This window comes from Centroberyx affinis, unplaced genomic scaffold (assembly GCF_046629955.1).
Source record: "Centroberyx affinis isolate AG114_WGS23_722 - 3 ecotype Tasmania unplaced genomic scaffold, CSIRO-AGI_Caff_v1 ptg009373l_1, whole genome shotgun sequence".
NCBI lineage: Eukaryota > Metazoa > Chordata > Actinopteri > Beryciformes > Berycidae > Centroberyx > Centroberyx affinis.
In genome coordinates, this window is record NW_027284503.1 from 5,001 (window position 1) to 15,905 (window position 10,905).

General features: G+C 44.9%; 1 long non-coding RNA gene across 1 annotated transcript in view; it reads right to left on the reverse strand.

The window, feature by feature from the left end:
- Positions 1-4,014, reverse strand: part of LOC139640404 (uncharacterized) — a 6,774-nt gene extending 2,760 nt beyond the window's left edge. Inside the window, exon 1 of the long non-coding RNA XR_011694911.1 lies at positions 3,882-4,014. This is a non-coding gene — a long non-coding RNA (uncharacterized lncRNA). The remainder of the gene's footprint in view (positions 1-3,881) is intronic.
- Between the last annotated feature and the right edge of the window lie 6,891 nt (positions 4,015-10,905).

Here is a 10,905-nt window from a genome sequence, read left to right on the forward strand (position 1 = left end):
AGCAGTGATTCTCAACCTTTTTCATATCAAGGACCTAATTTAGTCCACATTAGAGCCACAGACCCCATTTAATGAGATTTTGTCTCAGACCCAAATCTGAGAATATTTTTATTGTCAGATGATTTAGTCCAGAACTCCCTGCCTGTCTGTGCTGCAGGCAGAGAGAGAACAGAACCTGATCAGAACAGTCTTTCTTCTACATTCTCTAACTGTGTTCACTTCTTGTGAATTAAATAACGGTGAAGTTTAACAATTCATCAGTTTGCTGGGGACCCCCTGGAACCCCCTCAAGGACCTCTGGTGGTCCCCGGACCCCACGTTGAGAACCGCTGGTTTCAAGTACTTTCCCAGTGTTGAGCAGCGGGAAGAGAAGCAGCAGACTCTTCTGTCTCTGAGGAAAACCTTCAGCAGCTCAGAGGAAATGAAACTGTTCTCTGTAGTATTATGGTCTGTTTCTGTAAACTCTGTATTTAGCAGTGTTGTAGTCAAGACCGTCTCAACCAAGACCAAGACAAGACCAAGACCAAGACCCATACCAACCAAGACCAAGACAAGACCAAGACCCATACCAACCAAGACCAAGACCCATACCAACCAAGACCAAGACAAGACCAAGACCAAGACCCATACCAACCAAGACCAAGACAAGACCAAGACCAAGACCAAGACCAAGACCAAGACCCATACCAACCAAGACCAAGACCTATACCAACCAAGACCAAGACAAGACCAAGACCCATACCAACCAAGACCAAGACAAGACCAAGACCCATACCAGCCAAGACCAAGACAAGACCAACAAGACCAACACCAAGACCAAGACAAGACCAAGACCAAGACCAAGACCCATACCAACCAAGACCAAGACAAGACCAACAAGACCAACACCAAGACCAAGACCCATACCAACCAAGACCAAGACAGAGACTGAAAGAGTCTGAGACCAAGATCAAGATGGAGACGGTGAGAATTACAAAATCGGCACACAGTGGAGTGGTTGTTTTTTTTAAACTCCTGATGGTCAGTAGATCCAAACCGGATCACCACAGAGGACGCAGAGATCGCTGGTTGCTATGGAAACCACATCCTGACAGTAAACAGTGCAGAGTGATGGAGCCTCAGCAGCAGGTGGAGGAGGTCAGCTGACCGAGCTGAAGCGGTCTGTCATCCTTTTTTCAAAATGATAATAATAATAATATATTCACCATTTTATTCATGATTTTAAGTTTTTATTCTTCATTAAAGAATGAAAAATTGCTTTTACTTTTCTGTTCTCCAGGGCAACACTCATCTGCACTGTTATATTTAGTTATTTCTATCTTTTTTATTTTCTTTTGAATGTGATTTTAATGCACTTTTCACTTTTCTAATCCTCTTGCACTGTCTTTTCTTTTATCTTTCTGTTTCACTTCATTTGAACTGCACTACTTTACTTTTTAAGTCTTTTATCTTGTGGATCTCTTGTCTGTACTTTTGCACTTTTTAATTGTATTTTTTTTTTAACCTTTACTGTATTTTCGACTTCAAGACTCGAGGTCAAGACCAAGCCAAGACCAAGACTAGAGTGGTCTGAGACGGAGACGGAGATCAGGCCCCGCTGGTCTAGAGGCTGGTCTAGGTGTGCAGTGTTCTGGTCTCTCTGTGTGAAGTCTCTCTGCTCCTCTGAGCTTCAGGAGGAGAGCAGAGGGAAACCAGCAGAGCAACAGAAACCCACAGAGGATTCATACAAGTCTGGAACATGAATATTAAGAAGGGAGGGATGTTATGAAGAGTTTGGTCTCTGCTGCATCACTTCCTCCCTCCACTGTTCTGTTCTAAGAAAAGATTCTTTCAGAATACTGAAGAAGTGATGAGTGTGTGTTTTGCATCTTTGTGTATGTTCTTCAATTTGTGTGTGTGTGTGTGTGTGTGTGTCTGATGAATGTTTCTGTGTGTGTGTGTGTGTGTGTGTGTGTGTGTCTGCTGAATGTTTCTGTGTGTGTGTGTGTGTGTGTGTGTGTGTGTGTGTCTGCTGAATGTTTCTGTGTGTGTGTGTGTGTGTGTGTGTGTCTGCTGAATGTTTCTGTGTGTGTGTGTGTGTGTGTGTCTGCTGAATGTTTCTGTGTGTGTGTGTGTGTCTGCTGAATGTTTCTGTGTGTGTGTGTGTGTGTGTGTGTGTGTCTGATGAATGTTTCTGTGTGTGTGTGTGTGTGTGTGTCTGCTGAATGTTTCTGTGTGTGTGTGTGTGTGTGTGTGTGTGTCTGATGAATGTTTCTGTGTGTGTGTGTGTGTGTGTGTGTGTGTGTGTGTCTGCTGAATGTTTCTGTGTGTGTGTGCTGAATGTTTCTCTGTGTGTGTGTGTGTGTGTGTCTGCTGAATGTTTCTGTGTGTGTGTGTGTGTGTGTGTCTGCTGAATGTTTCTGTGTGTGTGTGTGTGTGTGTGTGTGTCTGCTGAATGTTTCTCTGTGTGTGTGTGTGTGTGTCTGCTGAATGTTTCTGTGTGTGTGTGTGTGTGTGTGTGTGTCTGCTGAATGTTTCTGTGTGTGTGTGTGTGTGTGTGTGTGTCTGCTGAATGTTTCTGCTGAATGTTTCTGTGTGTGTGTGTGTGTGTGTGTGTGTGTGTGTGTGTGTGTGTGTGATGTGTTTAGCAGAGCAGCAGGTGTGTCTCCAGAGAGCGTCAGTTTGGCTCTGTAGCTAAATACTTACACACACACACACACACACACACACACACACACACACACACACACACACACACACAGGCTGTAGGAGTATTAACTATAAAACCCCTCAGATACTTTCACTTTAGACAATATTTTCCTTTTTGATTGACAGCAGCCGACCGGAGCAGGATCTTCATTAGAGACTCTGAGTGATGATGACAGATTTGTTTTGGGGTTTTTTCTGATTAATTAACATGAAAAAACAGAATCTCTCATCACACAGATGATTGATGGATGGATTCACAGTCAGAGTGGAGAGAGAAACACAAACTGACACCAGATCTGTATTTTCACAGAAACTTCATTTTGATTTTTCCCTTTCAAGGTTTTCAGTGGAGACTTCTGTTGTTCCAGACAGGAGGATGGATCAGTAAAATAGTCTCTGAACATATTTTCTATCAGAAATAAAGTTTACTCATTAGTGGGAGGATTTTTATTTATTTTTTCTTTTTGTTTGTTTTTGTCTTTGTTGTTTCTTTACTCTTTCTAAAAAAAAAAAAGTAAATGGATCACATGTTTTTATGACGGCTACTACGGTATTGTTTCAATATCATGTTTTCCAATAAAAATACTTATGAAAAAAAAAAAGAAATAAAGTTTACTGTTATAATTACTGAACTGAGCAGCTCCTCTCTGCCTCTCAGACTTTTTTTGTTTTTGTTTTCTCACTATTTTATTTTCTGTTTCACAAAGTAGAAAAAGGAAAATCAAATCCCTTATAAATGTTGTTTATCTGCCGTTTCTGACCAGGAAAATGAAAAATGCCTTCTATTTACGTTTTTTCATTTGTGGATTTTGAAATTAAAAGTGAATCGGCATTCGTTTTAATTTCAGTTTCTGAAAAAAGAAAATAGAATGACCAAAAAATACACAGATCATGAACTTCTGCTCGCTGAATCACACTAATGTTGTGTCACTGGGTGGTTATGTAACATAAAATAAAATAAAATAAAACAGAAGGTTATGGTTAATTTGTATAAGTCAGTGGTCAAAATATTAAGCATTTTAAAATAGAGAAGTTTGCAGCTTTAACACTGAAGTTCTTAGTTGTGACATCATCACACCGATGTTTCGGTCAGTTTGAAGTGACATCACACAACAGAGCTGTGACACTGGATTGCTTTTATACAACAGCTGTATGAACAAAGCTGTGTTGTGATTGGTCGGCTGTGGACCAACCTGCACACGGACAGGTTTGTCCCCTCCTGGCTGCCGTCCTCTGTCTCCTCTGTGAGGCTGAGCTCCTGGTCTTTGTAGTCCTGAGGGGTTTTGTAGTCCTGTCTGGTCTCACCTCCCCCAGGCTCCCCTCCTCCTCCTCCTCCTCCTCCCCCTCCTCCCCCCACGAGCCCTGAGGACACAGCAGGTCAGAGGTCAGAGGTCAGAGGTCAGAGGTCAGAGCATCCACACAAACACACAGTGATGTTCCTGCACAGTGGAACATCTTGACAGAACGATTAGAACAGAAAGAGATTTAAGTTCTGACAAAACCATGCAGGCAGACAGAGGTGGAAAGTAAATAAGTACATTTACTCAAGTACTGTACTTAAGTACAATTTTGAGGTACTTGTACTTTACTTGAGTATTTCCATTTTATGCTACTTTGTACTTATACTCCACTACATTTTAGAGGGAAATATTATACTTTTTACTCCATTACATTTATTTCACAGCTATAGTTACTAGATCAATATTTTATATTTAAAACATTTGATCATCTTTATAAAATATCTATAAAATAGCATTGTTATAGATTAGACTACCCAAAAGTAAAGCTAAATTGTTAAGATTAGCTTCACGTTGACAACTTTAAAATGCTGCTTACATGTACATGTATGTCAATAAATCAGTATTAATATTCCAATAATTTATGAAAAATATAACTCTCTAAATGGGGACAGTTTGCATAATGAGTACGTTTACTTTGATACTCTAAGTACATTTTGCTGCCAATACTTATGTACTTTTACTTCAGTAAGATGTTGAATGCAGGACTTTTACTTGTAATGGAGTATCTTTACTTTGTTGTATTGATACTTTTACTGCAGTAAAACATCTCAGTACTTCTTCCTCCACTGCAGGCAGAGGAACTGACTCTTTCATTTGGGCTTTACAGCATATTATATATAAAACATGCTGTTCAACATGGTATTAACATGGTATTAACATGGTATTAACATGGTACTAACATGGTATTAACATGGTATTAACATGGTACTAACATGGTATTAACATGGTATTAACATGGTATTAACATGGTATTAACATGGTATTAACATGGTATTAACATGTATGTAAGGTGTAAGTCTGCTGGAGTTCAGCTGTCAGAACAGAGAGGTTGAGTTCTGACAGAAGAGACAGAAAACACTGACACCTGGTGGTGAGAGTGTGTGTGTGTGTGTGTGTGTGTGGTGTGTGTGTGTGTGTGTGTGTACCTCAGGCTGTGGTCGAGGCAGTGTGTGTGTGTGTGTGTGTGTGTGAGTGTGTGTGAGTGTGTGTGTGTGTGTGTGTGTGTGTGTGTGTGTGTGTACCTCAGGCTGCGGTCGAGGCAGTGTGTGTGTGTGTGTGTGTGTGTGTGTGTGTGTACCTCAGGCTGTGGTCGAGGCAGTGTGTGTGTGTGTGTGACTCCCTGGTCCATCTTGGCCAGCAGGGTCAGCAGGGGGTCGTGACCTTTGACCTGACCCTCGCTGGGGGGGTCGAAGTCCTGATGGAGAGAAAACAACAGACAGAGAGTTCAGGTTCAGGTTCAGGTTCAGGTTCAGGTTCAGATTCAGGTAAAACTACTACTGCTCCTGCTACTAGTGCATTGTGGGTTGTGTTGATGGATCAATTTGTGGCTGAGCAGCACTGAAACTGATACAGCAGCATGATATTCCAGCTGTGGTGAACCAACCTCTGACCCCGTCGTCTATCGGTCTGATCGATCAGACTCTGGGGGTGACGGACAATATTTGGGGGTTTCCGGTGCAGCCAGAGATGTCCACTGGCTGCACCGGAAACCCTAAAATATTGGCCGTCACCCCCAGAGTCTGATCGATCAGACCGATAGACGATGGGGTCAGAGGTTGGAAGTGAACAGATCTCTGCCATCTAATAGGGCTGAACAATTAATCGAGATTTTATCGAAATCTCAATATGGCCGACTACAATTTTCAAATCGCAGGAGGCGCAATATTTGTTAAAGGTGAAATGTGTCAAAATATAATTTTAAAGTAAATATTGTGGTGCTGCAGAGATGTCCTGGCCTACACATCATATTCTACAGACTTAAGAAAACATCTTTGTTTGGTACAGATCCCCGCAAAAATCACACCATAATCATTTTAATACGTTTTTCAATGAAAATGAGAATAATGATGTAAAAATTATCATTCCCTCTAATATCGCAAATCATATCGCAATTGCAATATCAGTCAAAATAATCGCAATTAGATATTTTTTCAAAATCGTTCAGCCCTACCATCTAGTGGAGAACTTTAGCATGGAAACATGAGTGGAAACATGAGTGGAAACATGAGTGGAAACATGAGTGTGACCCCGGTGGGAAGTGAACCTCCACCCCTGCAGTGCCTTGCTCATGCTGATGTCAGACCGGATCCTCACCATGTCCTGCAGCTCCTGCAGAGAGCTGGAGAAGCTGCTGATGTCCGGGACATGGAGCGTCTCCTCCTCTGAGACTGGAGACAGACAGGTAGAGAGAGAGACAGGTAGAGAGACAGAGACAGGTAGAGAGAGAGACAGGTAGAGAGAGAGACAGGTAGAGAGAGGGACACAGGTAGAGAGAGACACAGGTAGAGAGAGAGAGAGACAGGTAGAGAGAGAGACAGGTAGAGAGAGAGACACAGTTAGAGAGAGAGACACACAGGTAGAGAGAGAGACAGGTAGAGAGAGAGAGAGGTAGAGAGAGGCAGGTAGAGAGAGAGACAGGTAGAGAGAGACAGGTAGAGAGAGAGAGAGACAGGTAGAGAGACAGACAGGTAGAGAGAGAGACACAGTTAGAGAGAGACACAGGTAGAGAGAGAGACAGGTAGAGAGACAGAGAGGTAGAGAGAGGCAGGTAGAGAGAGAGACAGGTAGAGAGAGAGAGACAGGTAGACAGACAGACAGGTAGACAGACAGACAGACAGACTTCATTGCATCTGCAAGTTTGAGAAAGTCACATTTCAGACTTTGTAATCCTTATAAAACTAAAGATTAGTGATCAATATCTGAATATTGAAAGAGGGAGATATAAAAACGTATGGATGCTGTGTGAAGTTAGAACGTCCAAAACACAAAAAGTATATGAAAAATATTCTTCCTAAAATTTGAAAGTGCAATTCCTCATTTATATTCCCTCTGAACTGGAGGAGAAACAGAGACAGAGCTTCAGGACCTCAGAGAGAACTGGGACTAACCTGTCTGGGATGCATCAGAATCCATGTACTGAATATAGTTCCTATAATTAGTGAATTTGCCGTTGATTTGTCATTTATCGTACCATATTCATCTGCAGCAGAGGTCTTCACGGGTCTACCCGGACCCTCGGATCCGAGACCCGACCCGGGACCCGTACGGGTTCGGGTCCACGTTTTATTATGGCCAATCGGGTCCGGGTCGGGTCCCGGGTCTGTTTATCATTATGTGTAATACCCGAGTGGATCAGAGAAGACCTGATGATCAGGCTGACCTAGGATCAGAGCGATGCATGCAGTTTAATTTCCTTGTCACTCAGTCTGTTGTAGCTTCATAGCTGCTAGATCCATGATGGAGTCTCACTGCCATCTACTGGACAAACTGTAGAACGTCACAACTTGGCAAATCTTTCTGTTATTTTGATCTCCTTTTATTAGGCACCATATGTTGTATCTGACATGATAAACACATGATATAATGCATGCTGACAGCGGCTGGGTAATAAGAGCGTCCCTCTATCTGAACATTATTCTGCACATCAACACAAACTGTGGACTCAAAGTGGCTCTACAACAACATAAAAGCTAGAATCATGTGTGCATCGGACCTGAACCGCAACATTTTCCATACTTTTCCAGACATTTTTTCAAATTCCCAAACTATTCAAGACCTGGAAATGATCAAATTCATTTTTAATACTTTTCCAGACTTCCCAGACCTGCGTAGGAACTCTGTATTCAGCTTTGGCAAAATTCAATATTAGTTGATTCATGACAATAAAGCTGAATCTGAATCTTTAAATGTGACCTGGAACTGATTTCCGACCGATTGAACGACCAGAATAAGAAAGCAGTGTGTCTGACTGAACATGGCTGCTGGACGCAGTGAAACTCCCACTGGACAGAAGAAGAAGAAGAAGAAGAAGAAGCAGGAAGTGATGTACCTGTCATGGCCGCCAGCCGGCCGCAGCTGAGCAGCAGCTCTCCCTCTGAGATGTGCTTCAGGGCCTCCGTCCCCCCCGCCCCCCCCGCCCCCCCCGTCCCCCCGTCACCACAGTGCTGCTGCTGGGGCTCAGACTGCTGCTGCTGTCCTCAGAGGAGCTGGAGGGGGGCGGAGTCACAGCGGGGCGGGGCGGGCGCGGGGGGCGGGGCTTCAGGGAACGGAGGGAGGAGGAGGAGGAGGAGAGGGGGAGGAGAGAGGAGGCTCTTCTTCTGCTACTGACATCACACTGCAGGAGAGAGAGAGACATTTATTGATTATTGATTTCTGTTGAATTACTGATAGTCATCTGTTAATGTTGATGATGTCACTTCAGTTGATAGGAGAGAGAGAGAGAGGGGGAGAGAGAGGGAGAGAGAGGGAAAGAGGGAGAGAGAGGAGGGAGAGAGAGGGAGCGAGAGAGAGAGAGGGAGGAGAGGGAGGGAGAAAGAGAGAGGGAGAGAGAGAGAGGGAGAGAGAGGGAGAGAGAGAGAGAGAGAGGGAGAGAGAGAGAGAGGGAGAGAGAGGGAGAGAGAGAGAGAGAGGGAGAGGGAGGGAGAAAGAGAGAGGGAGAGAGAGAGAGGGAGAGAGAGGAGAGAGAGAGAGAGGGAGGGAGAAAGAGAGAGGGAGAGAGGAGAGAGAGAGAGAGAGGGAGGGAGAAAGAGAGAGAGGGAGAGAGAGAGAGAGAGTGTGTGTGTGTGTGTGTGTGTGTGTGCGTACAGCGGCTGTGTGTGTGGGTCCAGGTATTGTTCTGGTCTCTCCTCGGCCAATGGCAGCTCAGCGTCTCCCAGGGCAGAGGGGGCGGCCCGATGAAGAGAGGGCGGGGCTCTGGGGTGGAGGTGGGCGTGGCTACAGCTCTGAGGTCACAGAGAGAGAGAGGCTGTCATTGGCTAGAAGAGATGTTTCTTTATATTTACATTCAGAGAGAAATAAATACCTGATAGATGAGAAGACACCATCCGAAGATTAGTTATTGTTAATACTACTACAAATAATACTATTACTACTACTAATACTACTACTACTGTAGTACTACTACTAACATTACTATTACTAACGTTACTATTACTACTACTACTACTAATACTGCTACTGCTACTACATTGCTACTAGTACTCCTAACGTTACTATTACTACTACTACTAATACTGCTACTATTACTACTACTACTAATACTGCTACTACTACTAACATTACTACTAGTACTACTAACTTTACTATTACTACTACTACTAATACTACTGCTACTACTACTAATAATAAGCTTCAGTAAATCCCTGTACTGTTTTCCACCTTTGTCTGTGATTGGCTGAGGAGACTCCATGTTGAGGCTGGGCGGGTCAGAGGGTGGGGGCGTGGTCAGGGGCGGGGCCTCTGAGCCGGGCGGGGCCTCCGGCTGGGCGGGGCCTCCGGGCCGGGCGGGGGGTGGGGGCCGGGGTGCGGACCGGCTTCTGCTGGAACAAATCAAAAGCAGAACAAATCAGAACAAAGTGAGAAGCAGCAGAAGGTTGAGATGTTTGTTGAAGCTTTGTGTTTGTGAGGCAGAAGAACAGACTCCGGATCTGGATCGGATCTGGATCTGGATCTGGATCTGGATCTCTGTCTCATCTCCTGTCTCTGTCGTCAGGACTAATCTAGATCTAACTCCAGTTTAAATTTGACTTGAACAGCGCTGTGCAGAGCAAGATCCTTGTTTTGGATGATGCTGCTGCATTCTCCTAAACAGCTGAGTGACAGACAGACAGCTGTGTGACAGACAGACAGCTGTGTGACAGACAGACAGCGTGTGACAGACAGACAGCTGTGTGACAGACAGCTGAGTGACAGACAGACAGCTGTGTGACAGACAGACAGCTGTGTGACAGACAGACAGCTGAGTGACAGACAGCTGTGTGACAGACAGACAGCTGTGTGACAGACAGACAGCTGAGTGACAGACAGCTGTGTGACAGACAGACAGCTGAGTGACAGACAGACAGCTGTGTGACAGACAGCTGAGTGACAGACAGCTGTGTGACAGACAGACAGCTGTGTGACAGACAGCTGTGTGACAGACAGCTGTGTGACAGACAGACAGCTGAGTGACAGACAGCTGAGTGACAGACAGACAGCTGAGTGACAGACAGACAGCTGTGTGACAGACAGCTGAGTGACAGACAGACAGCTGTGTGACAGACAGCTGTGTGACAGACAGACAGCTGTGTGACAGACAGACAGCTGTGTGACAGACAGACAGCTGTGTGACAGACAGACAGATCAAACTTTGACCCTTAAATCTTCATCAGGTTCTGTCGGCAACAAACTAGACCAACAAGCAGCAGAAGGATGGAGATGAATTTGTGTGGAAGGATTTCTTCTTCTTCTTCTTCTTCTTCTTCTGGAGACGGTGCTTCTTCTTCCTCGTTCACTTTCTTCTTCACTCTTTCTTTTCCAGAGCAGAGTCGTCCGTTTCTGCTCTGAAAGCCCAGCTTCTCATCCGCTTTCCCTGATCCGACGAGTCCCGCCTGCCCCCATACTGGATCCAGACCGGCTGCCGGTGTACTGTACCTGCTGCTGGTCTGGTAGAACCGGTTCCGGTCCCGGTCCCGGTCCCGGTTCGGTGCGTCTCTCTGTCCCAGCGTCAGGGCGACCGTCTCTGCCAGAACCTCGTTCACCAGCCGCCGGATTAACGCCGAGTCCACCGACACGTTCGCATCCACAAACAGCTGCCAGGCCCCCCCTCCTGCTGCCTCCACTGACACACACACACACACACACACACACACACACACACACACACACACACACACACACACACACACACACAAATCCAGTTACAATGACAAAATCAAAG